At 49.4% G+C, this 16,334-nt stretch overlaps 1 long non-coding RNA gene across 1 annotated transcript in view; it reads left to right on the forward strand.

The window, feature by feature from the left end:
- Positions 1-16,334, forward strand: part of LOC141257198 (uncharacterized) — a 73,348-nt gene that overhangs the window by 18,794 nt on the left and 38,220 nt on the right. The window contains exon 2 of the long non-coding RNA XR_012318033.1: positions 2,295-2,338. This is a non-coding gene — a long non-coding RNA (uncharacterized lncRNA). The remainder of the gene's footprint in view (positions 1-2,294; positions 2,339-16,334) is intronic.

Genomic DNA, 16,334 nt, shown 5'->3' on the forward strand with positions numbered 1-16,334 from the left:
CAAAATTGTGCTGATGTAAAGTCTCCTTATCCGATGCGTCCGGTCTTCCCAGTGTCTCGCTGTTGTGTAAAAGCACCTGCCATGACGTCATTTAGTCATGTGACGAGTCACGCGACCACCGACGTCAGCCGTCGCGTGACCCGTCACATATCTAAATGACGTCATGGCAGGTCCTTTTAGACCATCGCGAGCTGCCGGAAAGCCAGGACGCATCGCTGAGGAGACTGGGGGCCATCATAAGGTAAGTATAATGTTTTTTTTTTTTTATTTTAATTCTTTTTTTTTATGGGTACTATGGTACCCGGGTCTGGAGGAGAGTCTCCTCTTCTCCAAACCCGGGTACCATCCGCACAGTGAATCGCTTAATATCCGCATATGCACATGTAGTCATGTGGATATTATGCGATTCAATGCAAGTCAAAAGCGGCGAAAACGCTGCGATTACGCAAAATAATTGTTAGTGCTGCGGATTTTTCTGCAATGATAATCCGCAGCGGAAATTTCCGCAGCATGTGCACAGCACATGTGGAACTGCCACTGCGGAAACGCTTAAAAAACGCATAGTGGGCATACAGCCTGAAATTTATTTATTTTTTCAAATATTATCATTTGTTTTTAAATAAGTAAAATATTAAACATAATTTTAAAAGTTTTTATATTTTCTCTTTTAGGCTGGGTGCCCACGTAGCGTTTTTCAAGCGTTTATGCTGCGGAATTTCCGCAGCGTAAACGCTTGTGAAACGCTAGGTAATCCGCACCCCTTGGTCCCCAAGGGAATTCCGCATGTTCTATGCACATGCTGCGGATTTTTCCGCAGCGTTTATGCTGCGTACAAAAATCCGCAGCATGTCATTTAATTTTGCGGAAGCGCAGCGGAATGGCCGCCATTGACTTGCATTGAGACGCATAGAATGCGCGTCTGTACATTTCTACAAGCGAATGCTATGCGTCTCTATGTGCGGATGGTACCCAGTTCTGGAGGAGAGAAGACTCTTATCCAGACCTGGGTACCATTGTACCTGTAAAAAAAAGAATAAAATAATAAATAAAGTTTATACTCACCTTTCCGAAGGCTTCTCTGCATGCCGGCATCGCTGAGGAACCTTCGGTGACGTCACAGTCATGTGACCGCAGGCCCTTCACCGCTCTGTCTCGCGATATGCCGGCAGCCAGGAACCAGCCAGGAAGCAGCGCTGCAGCCACGCCGGGGCATCGGGGGTGAGTATAGCTTTATTTTATTTTTACGGTTCACACTGTATAAATCCATGCTGTTTGCATGGATTCATACATTGTGACCTAGTTGTCAGGCACTTTCCAAGTGATGCTATCGCCTGGAAAGCGCTTGTCAATCTGCATGTGGAAACGCATGTGAATCCGCATGTGGATCCGCATGTATTCCGCAGGAAAAATGCATGCACAATCTGCATGCTTTTTTTCTGCCAGGGAGATGCAGAAATGCTGCAGAAATTTTCTGCTTCATTTATGCATCGTGGGCACATAGCCTTAAACACTGGGGAGAGCAGCTGCTGAAATTTGCCATAAAAACCTAGTAGTGCCAGTTCACATTACAACTGCAGTGAATGTGGGCTGGATCTGCACACGTGTGGGACGTCACCCCTCCTCCTATTCTGAGTGTTTAGAAAAGGATAAGAAAGGATGAAGTTTAGGATCACAGTGTGGAGCCATTTTGTTAGTGACTGCAAAGTGTTACTGACAAGTACAGTGTCACAGAGGACAGCTGGCAGCATTGATTCTGTTAGTTGTTGCTTCTTTCTGTATCATAAGTTAAAGTTGTTAGATACATGGAGTGTATCGTGCTGCGATTAGATACGCTTAGAGTAACGCTGGAATTAGATACAGGGCCAAGTGTAGTGTATCACCTGATGGGATTAGACATTGAGCTCAGCGGAGTGTATCACACAGGATAGGATTAAATACACAGTATCTATTCTAATGTATATATTGTGTCTCCCCGCACAGTCCACTTCTATGGGAGAAGTGGTGTAATCAGCGACACCGCTCCATCCACTTCTATGCGAGGAGTGGTGTAATATGGGGTTATGCATTACACCACTACTCCCATAGAAGTAGACAGAGCTGGGTTACACATTAATTGCAACCACCCCCACTACCCCAAAAATAATAATATTCAGCGGGGTCACAGAAGAGCATAACTCATAAATTTGCAGCCCTTACAAAGTAATTTTCATTCTAGATTCCCATATATTTAAAAAAAACAACATAAATACAATTTAGAACAACATTCCCTTTAATGTTGTGCTTTGCTGTTGCAGGGAACCCAGGAACTGCTCTTCATCTGGAAGCTACAGGCAGCAAGGTACGGATGAGCTTTCCTAATATCTCAGCATTTGGCTCATGTACTGAGTCATTAGGGTCAGTTCACATGGGACAGTTTTATTGTAAAAATATTGGCACCTTTCCCATTTATCTGATTTGGATTGTGTGGAAATCCATGGATCTGCATAAAAATAACCTCAGTCACATGTGTTTAATGGGTTTTTAAGTTGGAGAATTTATCATTAAGGGGATGTTTGTTTTGTTTGTAACCACTTTGCCGTAATTTACACCAGATTATTGAAGTGTTGCACAAAGTTGGATGATGAATTTTTTTGCATCTTTAGATGACTGTTTAGAGCCCATTTTCTACTTTTTACATCATCCCCCTTTCTGGAGTGAGAATTCATGAAGTTGTCCGACCACAAAATCCAAATTTGTTTTTTAAGGTAATCTGTGCTGTTTTGTAATATACAATACCCCTATAAATTTTGTTTTTTGTTTCTGCCTTTCGTTCCTCCTGAATTTCAATTCATTCCCTCACCTACTTTGTTTAGCGGTGGCTCTACCAAACTTGACAGCTCCCTGTGTTGTATTATCTAACCTCATAGCCAGAGCTGGCCTCAGTGTCCAGCACTGCCCCCTGCCGGCCCACTGCACACTCATACCTGCCAGTATTGTCCCCAGCATCATCACTCCAGAATTGGAAATAACAGAGCAGTGTCCTCATCTAAAGAAGGCATGACAATCACTGCACTCCACACCACTTCTCCACATCACCTCTGGCATATGAGTACTGTGAAGTGAAAAGTCTATAGTGATGTGTGTGTGTGTGTGCAAGAATGCAAGTATACAGCTCTGGCAAAAATGAAGAGACCACTGAACAGTTTTCTATTGGAAAGCATGCCAAGACACATGAAAACTGTGATTAAAAATCATGGTTAGTCCACCAAATAATGATTTCTGAACTGTCCCTGAGTTAAGACATGAGTAATTTGAGGTCTGAAAGCACTGTTTCTTTTTTAGTATTTTGACGCTTTATCATTTGCTGTAAATAAATACAAAATTTTTAGCTTTGAATTTTGGAGACATGTTGTCAGTAGTTTATAAACTAAAACAACAGTGTACATTTTACTCAAAAATATACCTAGAAAGAGAAAAATCAGAGAAACTAAAAATTTTGCAGTGGTCTCTTAATTTTTGCCAGAGCTGTATGTGTATATCTACATATATACAGCTGCTGCAGAACCTCGAAATATACACAGCAGGTGCTTTAGAACCTCATAATATGCCACAGCTGATGCTGAACCTCATACTGCACACCTCAGCTGCAGAACCTCATAATACACCTTGGAGGCTGCAGAACCTCATAATACACACCTCAGCTGCAGATCCTCATAATACACTTTAGTAGCTGCAGAACCTCATAATACACCTTGGCGGCTGCAGAACCTCATAATACACACCTCAGCTGCAGAACCTCATAATACACCTTGGCGGCTGCAGAACCTCATAATACACCTTGGCGGCTGCAGAACCTCATAATACACCTTGGAGGCTGCAGAACCTCATAATACACCTTGGCGGCTGCAGAACCTCATAATACACCTTGGCGGCTGCAGAACCTCATAATACACGTCAGTTGCTGCAGAACCTTATAATACACCTCGGCCGCTGCAGAACCTCATAATACACCTTGGTGGCTGCAGAACCTCATAATACACCTTGGCGGCTGCAGAACCTCATAATACACCTCAGTTGCTGCAGAACCTTATAATACACCTCGGCCGCTGCAGAACCTCATAATGCACCTCGGCAGATGCAGAACCTCATAATATATCTCGGCTACTGCAGAACCTCAGTCTATAGTGATGTGTGTGTGTGTGCATGAGTGTAAGTATGTGTGTATACACATAAATATACCTCATAATAACCTTATAATACACCTCAGCTGCTGCAGAACCTCGCAATACATCTTAGGCCTCCTTCACGTGTACGTGTGAAAGTGTGGCCTGGTCCATTTCTACCATGTATGTGTACATGTGTGCTGTCCGTGTGACACATACTGGAATAAAATGCATTCAAGAAATTACAGATTTTTATGTGTTAAAGAGAACTTCCCACTAGAAACAACGCTATTAGGCCTCTTCCACACGTCCGGATAGTTCCGGTACTGGAAAAAACAGTACCGGAGATATCTATGTACGTGTGTCCATGTGTATGATACGTATGGCATATGTGTTGCAACCGTGTGCCGCCCGTGTGATGCATCAGTATGGTTATGTGTCCACTATGCAGAAATGCTCCTGATTTTTCCTGAGCGTTTCTGCATCTCCCTGGCAGAAAAAACGCATGCGGATTGTACATGCTTTTTTTCTGCCAGGGACCAGTGGAAGTGAAGCGTTCTTCACATTCATTTCCGCATGCAGGTTGTCAAGCGCTTTCCAAGCGATTTTAGCATCACTTGGGAAGTGCTTGACAACTTGGTCACACTATATAAATCCATGCAAACGGCATGGATTTATATAGTGTGACCGTAAAGAATGGTAAAAAAAATTAAATCTATACTTACCTTCCGATGGCCCCCGGAGTCTTTATCTGATTCGTCTCGGCTTGCCGGCAGCTCGCGGTGGACTAAAGGACCTGCCGACGTCACCGGTCGCTTGACCTGTCACATGACTAAATTTCTTCACGGCAGGTCCTTTTCAGACCATCGCGAGTTGCCGGCAAGCCAGGACGCATCGCTATGGAGACCAGGGGCCATCAGAAGGTAAGTATAATATTTATTTTTTATTTTATTATTTTTTTTACAGGTACTATGGTACCCGTGTCTGGAGGAGAGTCTCCTCTTCTCCAGACCCGGGTACCATCCACACATTGAAACGCTTGGATTCTGCGGATGCAGTGATGCGGATTCCATGCGGTCCAATGCAAGTCAGTGGTGGCGAAAATGCCGCATTTACTCAAAATAATTGGTAGTGCTGCGGATTTTTCTGCAATTTTAATCTGCAGCGGAAATTTCCGCAGCATGTGCATAGCACATGCGGATTTATCATTGGGGAACATGGCAGACCTTCTAACAATTTTTTTTTTGTGTTTCTGCAGCAGAATTACCGTTGCGGAAACGCTTAAAATACGCATAGTGGGCACACTGCCTATCACATGTACCGGCGCCTGCGAATCAGCCGTACAGTTTGCGCTGTTCTCAAATGCCGGGTGCTGAACACTTCCCTCATCATTCTCCCCTGCTAGCGCTGTGTTCAGCATCAGCAGGGGACAATGTTGAGAGTAGTATTCTGCTCCTGCTGTGTCCAACAAGTGTAAAAATAAGAATAAAATAAAAAAATCCTTATTCTCATCTCTGCTCCCTCTGTGTCTTACAAGTGTATAAATAAGAATGGTGCTGGTTAATCTGCAGGTTAATAGAATTACTAACCTGCCCGGTGCCCGCACTTTGCCAAACACTGCGAGGAGATAATGAACTTTATTTTCCCTGCAGAGTACCTGTTTCAGTCATGGGGGCGGTGCCGGTTCATTTATGGCTCTGAGAATACAGAGTGGCGGCTGTAACTGCGCCCCCGCACTGACTGACACTCGCTCTGCATTGGGGCTGACTGTCAGTCAGGGCCGGAGATTCTGCATATACAGAACGGTGACTGACCTTTGCCAACACTGCCCCTATGACTGAAACCAGAATGCTGCGGGGGGAATAAAGTTCATTTTATAAATTAAATAAAGTTTATGCTGTTGGCTGCGTGCAGGCTCTGGGCAGCATAATAACGATATTAACTTGCAGATTAACCACATATCTGCAGGTTATTACCGTTATTTCTGGTGATAGGTTCCTTTTAAGATGTGCAACGATAATAGATATCCGGCAGATATATTACTTCACAACGATAAAAAGCCCAGGATGGGTTTTCCGGTGGTAAGTTAAAAGGTCAGAGAATGCACCCCGGTGGCAGGCTGAAAGGGCCAAGTTGGGTGCCTCAGTGGTTGGCAAAAAAGCCATAGAGTGCACCTCCGTCGTAGGCTAAAAAGCCCATGATGGGCGGCCCTGGTGGTAAGCAAAAAGGCAAAAGAAAAGGCACCCCGGTTTGTAGACTAAAAAGCCCATGATGGGCGGCCCCGGTGGTAAGCAAAAAGGCCAAAGAATGTACCCCGGTTGTAGGCTAAAAAGCCCATGATGGGCGGCCCCGGTGGTAAGGAAAAAGGCAAAAGAAAAGGCACCCTGGTTGTAGGCTAAGAAACCCATGATGGGCGGCCCTGGTGGTAAGCAAAAAGGCCAAAAAATGCACCCTGGTTGTAGGCTAAAAAGCCCATGATGGGCGGCCCCGGTGGTAAACAAAAAGGCCAAAAAAATGCACCCCGGTTGTAGGCTAAAAAGCCCATAATGGGCGGCCCCGGTGGTAACAAAAAGGCACCCCGGTTGTAGGCTAAAAAGCCCATGATGGGCGGCCCCGGTGGTAAACAAAAAGGCAAAAGAAAAGGCACCCTAGTTGTAGGCTAAGAAGCCCACCATGGACGGCCCTGGTGGTAAGCCAAAAGACAAAAAAATGCACCCCGTTTGTAGGCTAAAAAGCCCATGATGGGCGGCCCCGGTGGTAAGCAAAAAGGCCAAAAAATGCACCCTGGTTGTAGGCTAAAAAGCCCATGATGGGCGGCCCCGGTGGTAAACAAAAAGGCCAAAAAAATGCACCCCGGTTGTAGGCTAAAAAGCCCATAATGGGCGGCCCCGGTGGTAACAAAAAGGCACCCCGGTTGTAGGCTAAAAAGCCCATGATGGGCGGCCCCGGTGGTAAACAAAAAGGCAAAAGAAAAGGCACCCTAGTTGTAGGCTAAGAAGCCCACCATGGACGGCCCTGGTGGTAAGCCAAAAGGCAAAAAAATGCACCCCGTTTGTAGGCTAAAAAGCCCATGATGGGCGGCACCGGTGGTAAGCAAAAAGGCCAAAAAAATGCACCCCGGTTGTAGGCTAAAAAGCCCATGATGGGCGGCCCCGGTGGTAACAAAAAGGCACCCCGGTTGTAGGCTAAAAAGCCCATGATGGGCGGCCCCGGTGGTAAGCCAAAAGGCCAAAATAATGCACCCCGGTTGTAGGCTAAAAAGCCCATGATGGGCGGCCTCGGTGGTAAGCAAAAAGGCCAAAAAAATGCACCCCGGTTGTAGGCTAAAAAGCCCATGATGGGCGGCCCCGATGGTAAACAAAAAGTCCAAAAAAATGCACCCCGGTTGTAGGCTAAAAAGCCCATGATGGGCGGTCCCGGTGGTAAACAAAAAGGCAAAAGAAAAGGCAGCCTGGTTGTAGGCTAAGAAGCCCATGATGGGCGGCCCTGGTGGTAAGCCAAAAGGCAAAAAAATGCACCCTGGTTGTAGGCTAAAAAGCCCATGATGGGCGGCCCCGGTGGTAAGCAAAAAGGCCAAAAAAATGCACCCCGGTTGTAGGCTAAAAAGCCCATGATGGGCGGCCCCGGTGGTAAGCAAAAAGGCAAAAGAAAAGGCACCCCTGTTGTAGGCTAAAAAGCCCATGATGGGCGGCCCCGGTGGTAAACAAAAAGGCCAATAAAAATGCACCCCGGTTGTAGGCTAAAAAGCCCATGATGGGCTGCCCCGGTGGTAACAAAAAGGCACCCCGGTTGTAGGCTAAAAAGCCCATGATGGGCGGCCACGGTGGTAAGCCAAAAGGCCAAAATAATGCACCCCGGTTGTAGGATAAAAAGCCCATGATGGGCGGACTTGGTGGTAAGCAAAAAGGCAAAAGAAAAGGCACCCCGGTTGTAGGCTAAAAAGACCATGATGGGCGGCCCCGATGGTAAACAAAAAGGCCAAAAAAATGCACCCCGGTTGTAGGCTAAAAAGCCCAGGATGGGCGGCCCCGGTGGTAACAAAAAGGCACCCCGGTTGTAGGCTAAAAAGCCCATGATGGGCGGCCCCGGTGGTAAGCCAAAAGGCCAAAAAAATGCACCCCGGTTGTAGGCTAAAAAGCCCATGATGGGCGGCCCCGGTGGTAAGCAAAAAGGCCAAAAAAATGCACCCCGGTTGTAGGCTAAAAAGCCCATGATGGGCGGCCCCGATGGTAAACAAAAAGTCCAAAAAAATGCACCCCGGTTGTAGGCTAAAAAGCCCATGATGGGCGGTCCCGGTGGTAAACAAAAAGGCAAAAGAAAAGGCACCCTGGTTGTAGGCTAAGAAGCCCATGATGGGCGGCCCTGGTGGTAAGCCAAAAGGCAAAAAAATGCACCCTGGTTGTAGGCTAAAAAGCCCATGATGGGCGGCCCCGGTGGTAAGCAAAAAGGCCAAAAAAATGCACCCCGGTTGTAGGCTAAAAAGCCCATGATGGGCGGCCCCGGTGGTAAGCAAAAAGGCAAAAGAAAAGGCACCCCTGTTGTAGGCTAAAAAGCCCATGATGGGCGGCCCCGGTGGTAAACAAAAAGGTAAAAAAAAATGCACCCCGGTTGTAGGCTAAAAAGCCCATGATGGGCTGCCCCGGTGGTAACAAAAAGGCACCCCGGTTGTAGGCTAAAAAGCCCATGATGGGCGGCCCCGGTGGTAAGCCAAAAGGCCAAAATAATGCACCCCGGTTGTAGGATAAAAAGCCCATGATGGGCGGACTTGGTGGTAAGCAAAAAGGCAAAAGAAAAAGCACCCCGGTTGTAGGCTAAAAAGACCATGATGGGCGGCCCCGATGGTAAACAAAAAGGCCAAAAAAATGCACCCCGGTTGTAGGCTAAAAAGCCCAGGATGGGCGGCCCCGGTGGTAACAAAAAGGCACCCCGGTTGTAGGCTAAAAAGCCCATGATGGGCGGCCCCGGTGGTAAGCCAAAAGGCCAAAAAAATGCACCCCGGTTGTAGGCTAAAAAGCCCATGATGGGCGGCCTCGGTGGTAAGCAAAAAGGCCAAAAAATGCACCCCGGTTGTAGGCTAAAAAGCCCATGATTGGCTGCTCCGGTGGTAAGCAAAAAGGCAAAAGAAAAGGTACCCCGGTTGTAGGCTAAAAAGCCCATGATGGGCGGCCCGGTGGTAAACCAAAAGGCCAAAAAAATACACCCCGGTTGTAGGCTAAAAAGCCCATGATGGGCGGCCCCGGTGGTAACAAAAAGGCACCCCGGTTGTAGGCTAAAAAGCCCATGATGGGCGGCCCCGGTGGTAAACAAAAAGGCCAAAAAAAATGCACCCCGGTTGTAGGCTAAAAAGCCCATGATGGGCTGCCCCGGTGGTAACAAAAAGGCACCCCGGTTGTAGGCTAAAAAGCCCATGATGGGCGGCCCCGGTGGTAAGCCAAAAGGCCAAAATAATGCACCCCGGTTGTAGGATAAAAAGCCCATGATGGGCGGACTTGGTGGTAAGCAAAAAGGCAAAAGAAAAGGCACCCCGGTTGTAGGCTAAAAAGACCATGATGGGCGGCCCCGATGGTAAACAAAAAGGCCAAAAAAACGCACCCCGGTTGTAGGCTAAAAAGCCCAGGATGGGCGGCCCCGGTGGTAACAAAAAGGCACCCCGGTTGTAGGCTAAAAAGCCCATGATGGGCGGCCCCGGTGGTAAGCCAAAAGGCCAAAAAAATGCACCCCGGTTGTAGGCTAAAAAGCCCATGATGGGCGGCCTCGGTGGTAAGCAAAAAGGCCAAAAAATGCACCCCGGTTGTAGGCTAAAAAGCCCATGATTGGCGGCTCCAGTGGTAAGCAAAAAGGCAAAAGAAAAGGTACCCCGGTTGTAGGCTAAAAAGCCCATGATGGGCGGCCCGGTGGTAAACCAAAAGGCCAAAAAAATACACCCCGGTTGTAGGCTAAAAAGCCCATGATGGGCGGCCCCGGTGGTAACAAAAAGGCACCCCGGTTGTAGGCTAAAAAGCCCATGATGGGCGGCCCCGGTGGTAAGCCAAAAGGCCAAAAAAATGCACCCCGGTTGTAGGATAAAAAGCCCATGATGGGCGGCCTTGGTGGTAAGCAAAAAGGCAAAAGAAAAGGCACCCCGGTTGTAGGCTAAAAAGCCCATGATGGGCGGCCACGATGGTAAACAAAAAGGCCCAAAAAATGCACCCCGGTTGTAGGCTAAAAAGCCCATGATGGGCGACCCCGGTGGTAAGAAAAAGGCACCCCGGTTGTAGGCTAAAAAGCCCATGATGGGCGGCCCCGGTGGTAAACAAAAAGGCAAAAGAAAAGGCACCCTGATTTTAGGCTAAGAAGCCCATGATGGACGGCCCTGGTGGTAAGCCAAAAGGCAAAAAAATGCACCCTGGTTGTAGGCTAAAAAGCCCATGATGGGCGGCCCCGGTGGTAAGCAAAAAGGCCAAAAAATGCACCCCGGTTGTAGGCTAATAAGCCCATGATGGGCGGCCCCGGTGGTAAGCAAAAAGGCGAAAGAAAAGGCACCCCTGTTGTAGGCTAAAAAGCCCATGATGGGCGGCCCAGGTGGTAAACAAAAAGGCTAAAAAAATGCACCCCGGTTGTAGGCTAAAAAGCACATGATGGGCGGCCTCAGTGGTAACAAAAAGGCACCCCGATTGTAGGCTAAAAAGCCCATGATGGGCGGCCCCGGTGGTAAGCAAAAAGGCCAAAAAAATGCACCCCGGTTGTAGGCTAAAAAGCCCATGATGGGTGGCCCCGGTGGTAACAAAAAGGCACCCCGGTTGTAGGCTAATAAGCCCATGATGGGCGGCCCCGGTGGTAAGCCAAAAGGCCAAAATAATGCACCCCGGTTGTAGGCTAAAAAGCCCATGATGGGCGGCCTCGGTGGTAAGCAAAAAGGCCAAAAAAATGCACCCCGGTTGTAGGCTAAAAAGCCCATGATGGGCGGCCCCGATGGTAAACAAAAAGTCCAAAAAAATGCACCCCGGTTGTAGGCTAAAAAGCCCATGATGGGCGGTCCCGGTGGTAAACAAAAAGGCAAAAGAAAAGGCACCCTGGTTGTAGGCTAAGAAGCCCATGATGGGCGGCCCTGGTGGTAAGCCAAAAGGCAAAAAAATGCACCCTGGTTGTAGGCTAAAAAGCCCATGATGGGCGGCCCCGGTGGTAAGCAAAAAGGCCAAAAAAATGCACCCCGGTTGTAGGCTAAAAAGCCCATGATGGGCGGCCCCGGTGGTAAACAAAAAGGTCAAAAAAAATGCACCCCGGTTGTAGGCTAAAAAGCCCATGATGGGCTGCCCCGGTGGTAACAAAAAGGCACCCCGGTTGTAGGCTAAAAAGCCCATGATGGGTGGCCCCGGTGGTAAGCCAAAAGGCCAAAATAATGCACCCCGGTTGTAGGATAAAAAGCCCATGATGGGCGGACTTGGTGGTAAGCAAAAAGGCAAAAGAAAAAGCACCCCGGTTGTAGGCTAAAAAGACCATGATGGGCTGCCCCGATGGTAAACAAAAAGGCCAAAAAAATGCACCCCGGTTGTAGGCTAAAAAGCCCAGGATGGGCGGCCCCGGTGGTAACAAAAAGGCACCCCGGTTGTAGGCTAAAAAGCCCATGATGGGCGGCCCCGGTGGTAAGCCAAAAGGCCAAAAAAATGCACCCCGGTTGTAGGCTAAAAAGCCCATGATGGGCGGCCTCGGTGGTAAGCAAAAAGGCCAAAAAATGCACCCCGGTTGTAGGCTAAAAAGCCCATGATTGGCTGCTCCGGTGGTAAGCAAAAAGGCAAAAGGAAAGGTACCCCGGTTGTAGGCTAAAAAGCCCATGATGGGCGGCCCGGTGGTAAACCAAAAGGCCAAAAAAATACACCCCGGTTGTAGGCTAAAAAGCCCATGATGGGCGGCCCCGGTGGTAACAAAAAGGCACCCCGGTTGTAGGCTAAAAAGCCCATGATGGGCGGCCCCGGTGGTAAACAAAAAGGCCAAAAAAAATGCACCCCGGTTGTAGGCTAAAAAGCCCATGATGGGCTGCCCCGGTGGTAACAAAAAGGCACCCCGGTTGTAGGCTAAAAAGCCCATGATGGGCGGCCCCGGTGGTAAGCCAAAAGGCCAAAATAATGCACCCCGGTTGTAGGATAAAAAGCCCATGATGGGCGGACTTGGTGGTAAGCAAAAAGGCAAAAGAAAAGGCACCCCGGTTGTAGGCTAAAAAGACCATGATGGGCGGCCCCGATGGTAAACAAAAAGGCCAAAAAAATGCACCCCGGTTGTAGGCTAAAAAGCCCAGGATGGGCGGCCCCGGTGGTAACAAAAAGGCACCCCGGTTGTAGGCTAAAAAGCCCATGATGGGCGGCCCCGGTGGTAAGCCAAAAGGCCAAAAAAATGCACCCCGGTTGTAGGCTAAAAAGCCCATGATGGGCGGCCTCGGTGGTAAGCAAAAAGGCCAAAAAATGCACCCCGGTTGTAGGCTAAAAAGCCCATGATTGGCGGCTCCAGTGGTAAGCAAAAAGGCAAAAGAAAAGGTACCCCGGTTGTAGGCTAAAAAGCCCATGATGGGCGGCCCGGTGGTAAACCAAAAGGCCAAAAAAATACACCCCGGTTGTAGGCTAAAAAGCCCATGATGGGCGGCCCCGGTGGTAACAAAAAGGCACCCCGGTTGTAGGCTAAAAAGCCCATGATGGGCGGCCCCGGTGGTAAGCCAAAAGGCCAAAAAAATGCACCCCGGTTGTAGGATAAAAAGCCCATGATGGGCGGCCTTGGTGGTAAGCAAAAAGGCAAAAGAAAAGGCACCCCGGTTGTAGGCTAAAAAGCCCATGATGGGCGGCCACGATGGTAAACAAAAAGGCCCAAAAAATGCACCCCGGTTGTAGGCTAAAAAGCCCATGATGGGCGACCCCGGTGGTAAGAAAAAGGCACCCCGGTTGTAGGCTAAAAAGCCCATGATGGGCGGCCCCGGTGGTAAACAAAAAGGCAAAAGAAAAGGCACCCTGGTTGTAGGCTAAGAAGCCCATGATGGACGGCCCTGGTGGTAAGCCAAAAGGCAAAAAAATGCACCCTGGTTGTAGGCTAAAAAGCCCATGATGGGCGGCCCCGGTGGTAAGCAAAAAGGCCAAAAAATGCACCCCGGTTGTAGGCTAATAAGCCCATGATGGGCGGCCCCGGTGGTAAGCAAAAAGGCGAAAGAAAAGGCACCCCTGTTGTAGGCTAAAAAGCCCATGATGGGCGGCCCAGGTGGTAAACAAAAAGGCTAAAAAAATGCACCCCGGTTGTAGGCTAAAAAGCCCATGATGGGCGGCCCCGGTGGTAAGCCAAATGGCCAAAAAAATGCACCCTGGTTGTAGGCTAAAAAGCCCATGATGGGCGGCCTCGGTGGTAAGCAAAAAGTCCAAAAAAATGCACCCCGGTTGTAGGCTAAAAAGCCCATGATGGGCGGCCCCGGTGGTAAACAAAAAGGCCAAAAAAATGCACCCCGGTTGTAGGCTAAAAAGCCCATGATGGGCGGCCCCGGTGGTAACAAAAAGGCACCCCGGTTGTAGGCTAAAAAGCCCATGATGGGCGGCCCCGGTGGTAAGCCAAAAGGCTAAAAAAATGCACCCCGGTTGTATGATAAAAAGCCCATGATGGGCGGCCTTGGTGGTAAGCAAAAAGGCAAAAGAAAAGGCACCCCGGTTGTAGGCTAAAAAGCCCATGATGGGCGGCCCCGATGGTAAACAAAAAGGCCAAAAAAATGCACCCCGGTTGTAGGCTAAAAAGCCCATGATGTGCGGCCCCAGGGGTAACAAAAAGGCACCCCGGTTGTAGGCTAAAAAGCCCATCATGGGCGGCCCCGGTGATAAGCCAAAAGGCCAAAAAAATGCACCCCGGTTGTAGGATAAAAAGCCCATGATGGGCGGCCTCGGTGGTAAGCAAAAAGGCCAAAAAAATGCACCCCGGCTGTAGGCTAAAAAGCCCATGATGGGCGGCCCCGGTGGTAAGCAAAAAGGCAAATGAAAAGGCACCCCGGTTGTGGGCTAAAAAGCCCATGATGGGCGGCCCCGGTGGTAACAAAAAGGCACCCCGGTTGTAGGCTAAAAAGCCCATGATGGGCGGCCCCGGTGGTAAGCCAAAAGGCCAAAAAAAATGCACCCCGGTTGTAGGCTAAAAAGCCCATGATGGGCGGCCCCGGTGGTAAGCAAAAAGGCAAAAGAAAAGGCACCCCTGTTGTAGGCTAAAAAGCCCATGATGGGCGGCCCCGGTGGTAAACAAAAAGGTCAAAAAAAATGCACCCGGTTGTAGGCTAAAAAGCCCATGATGGGCTGCCCCGGTGGTAACAAAAAGGCACCCCGGTTGTAGGCTAAAAAGCCCATGATGGGCGGCCCCGGTGGTAAGCCAAAAGGCCAAAATAATGCACCCCGGTTGTAGGATAAAAAGCCCATGATGGGCGGACTTGGTGGTAAGCAAAAAGGCAAAAGAAAAAGCACCCCGGTTGTAGGCTAAAAAGACCATGATGGGCGGCCCCGATGGTAAACAAAAAGGCCAAAAAAATGCACCCCGGTTGTAGGCTAAAAAGCCCAGGATGGGCGGCCCCGGTGGTAACAAAAAGGCACCCCGGTTGTAGGCTAAAAAGCCCATGATGGGCGGCCCCGGTGGTAAGCCAAAAGGCCAAAAAAATGCACCCCGGTTGTAGGCTAAAAAGCCCATGATGGGCGGCCTCGGTGGTAAGCAAAAAGGCCAAAAAATGCACCCCGGTTGTAGGCTAAAAAGCTCATGATTGGCTGCTCCGGTGGTAAGCAAAAAGGCAAAAGAAAAGGTACCCCGGTTGTAGGCTAAAAAGCCCATGATGGGCGGCCCGGTGGTAAACCAAAAGGCCAAAAAAATACACCCCGGTTGTAGGCTAAAAAGCCCATGATGGGCGGCCCCGGTGGTAACAAAAAAGCACCCCGGTTGTAGGCTAAAAAGCCCATGATGGGCGGCCCCGGTGGTAAACAAAAAGGCCAAAAAAAATGCACCCCGGTTGTAGGCTAAAAAGCCCATGATGGGCTGCCCCGATGGTAACAAAAAGGCACCCCGGTTGTAGGCTAAAAAGCCCATGATGGGCGGCCCCGGTGGTAAGCCAAAAGGCCAAAATAATGCACCCCGGTTGTAGGATAAAAAGCCCATGATGGGCGGACTTGGTGGTAAGCAAAAAGGCAAAAGAAAAGGCACCCCGGTTGTAGGCTAAAAAGACCATGATGGGCGTCCCCGATGGTAAACAAAAAGGCCAAAAAAATGCACCCCGGTTGTAGGCTAAAAAGCCCAGGATGGGCGGCCCCGGTGGTAACAAAAAGGCACCCCGGTTGTAGGCTAAAAAGCCCATGATGGGCGGCCCCGGTGGTAAGCCAAAAGGCCAAAAAAATGCACCCCGGTTGTAGGCTAAAAAGCCCATGATGGGCGGCCTCGGTGGTAAGCAAAAAGGCCTAAAAAATGCACCCCGGCTGTAGGCTAAAAAGCCCATGATGGGCGGCCCCGGTGGTAAGCAAAGAGTCAAATGAAAAGGCACCCCGGTTGTAGGCTAAAAAGCCCATGATGGGCGGCCCCGGTGGTAACAAAAAGGCACCCCGGTTGTAGGCTAAAAAGCCCATGATGGGCGGCCCCGGTGGTAAGCCAAAAGGCGAAAAAAAATGCACCCCGTTGTAGGCTAAAAAGCCCATGATGGGCTGCCCCGGTGGTAAACAAAAAGGCCAAAAAAATGCACCCCGGTTGTAGGCTAAAAAGCCCATGATGGGCAGCCCCGGTGGTAACAAAAAGGCACCCCGGTTGTAGGCTAAAAAGCCCATGATGGGCGGCCCCGGTGGTCAGTCAAAAGGCCAAAAATATGCACCCCAGTTGTAGGATAAAAAGCCCATGATGGGCGGCCTTGGTGGTAAGCAAAAAGGCAAAAGAAAAGGCACCCCGGTTGTAGGCTAAAAAGCCCATGATGGGTGGCCCCGATGGTAAACAAAAAGGCCAAAAAAATGCACCCCGGTTGTAGGCTAAAAAGCCCAGGATGGGCGGCCCCGGTGGTAACAAAAAGGCACCCCGGTTGTAGGCTAAAAAGCCCATGATGGGCGGCCTCGGTGGTAAGCAAAAAGGCCAAAAAAATGCACCCCGGTTGTAGGCTAAAAAGCCCATGATGGGCGGCCCCGATGGTAAACAAAAAGTCCAAAAAAATGCACCCCGGTTGTAGGCTAAAAAGCCCATGATGGGCGG

Source organism: Phyllobates terribilis, unplaced genomic scaffold (assembly GCF_046119375.1).
Source record: "Phyllobates terribilis strain yellow unplaced genomic scaffold, ASM4611937v1 Scaffold_3__8_contigs__length_932513732, whole genome shotgun sequence".
NCBI lineage: Eukaryota > Metazoa > Chordata > Amphibia > Anura > Dendrobatidae > Phyllobates > Phyllobates terribilis.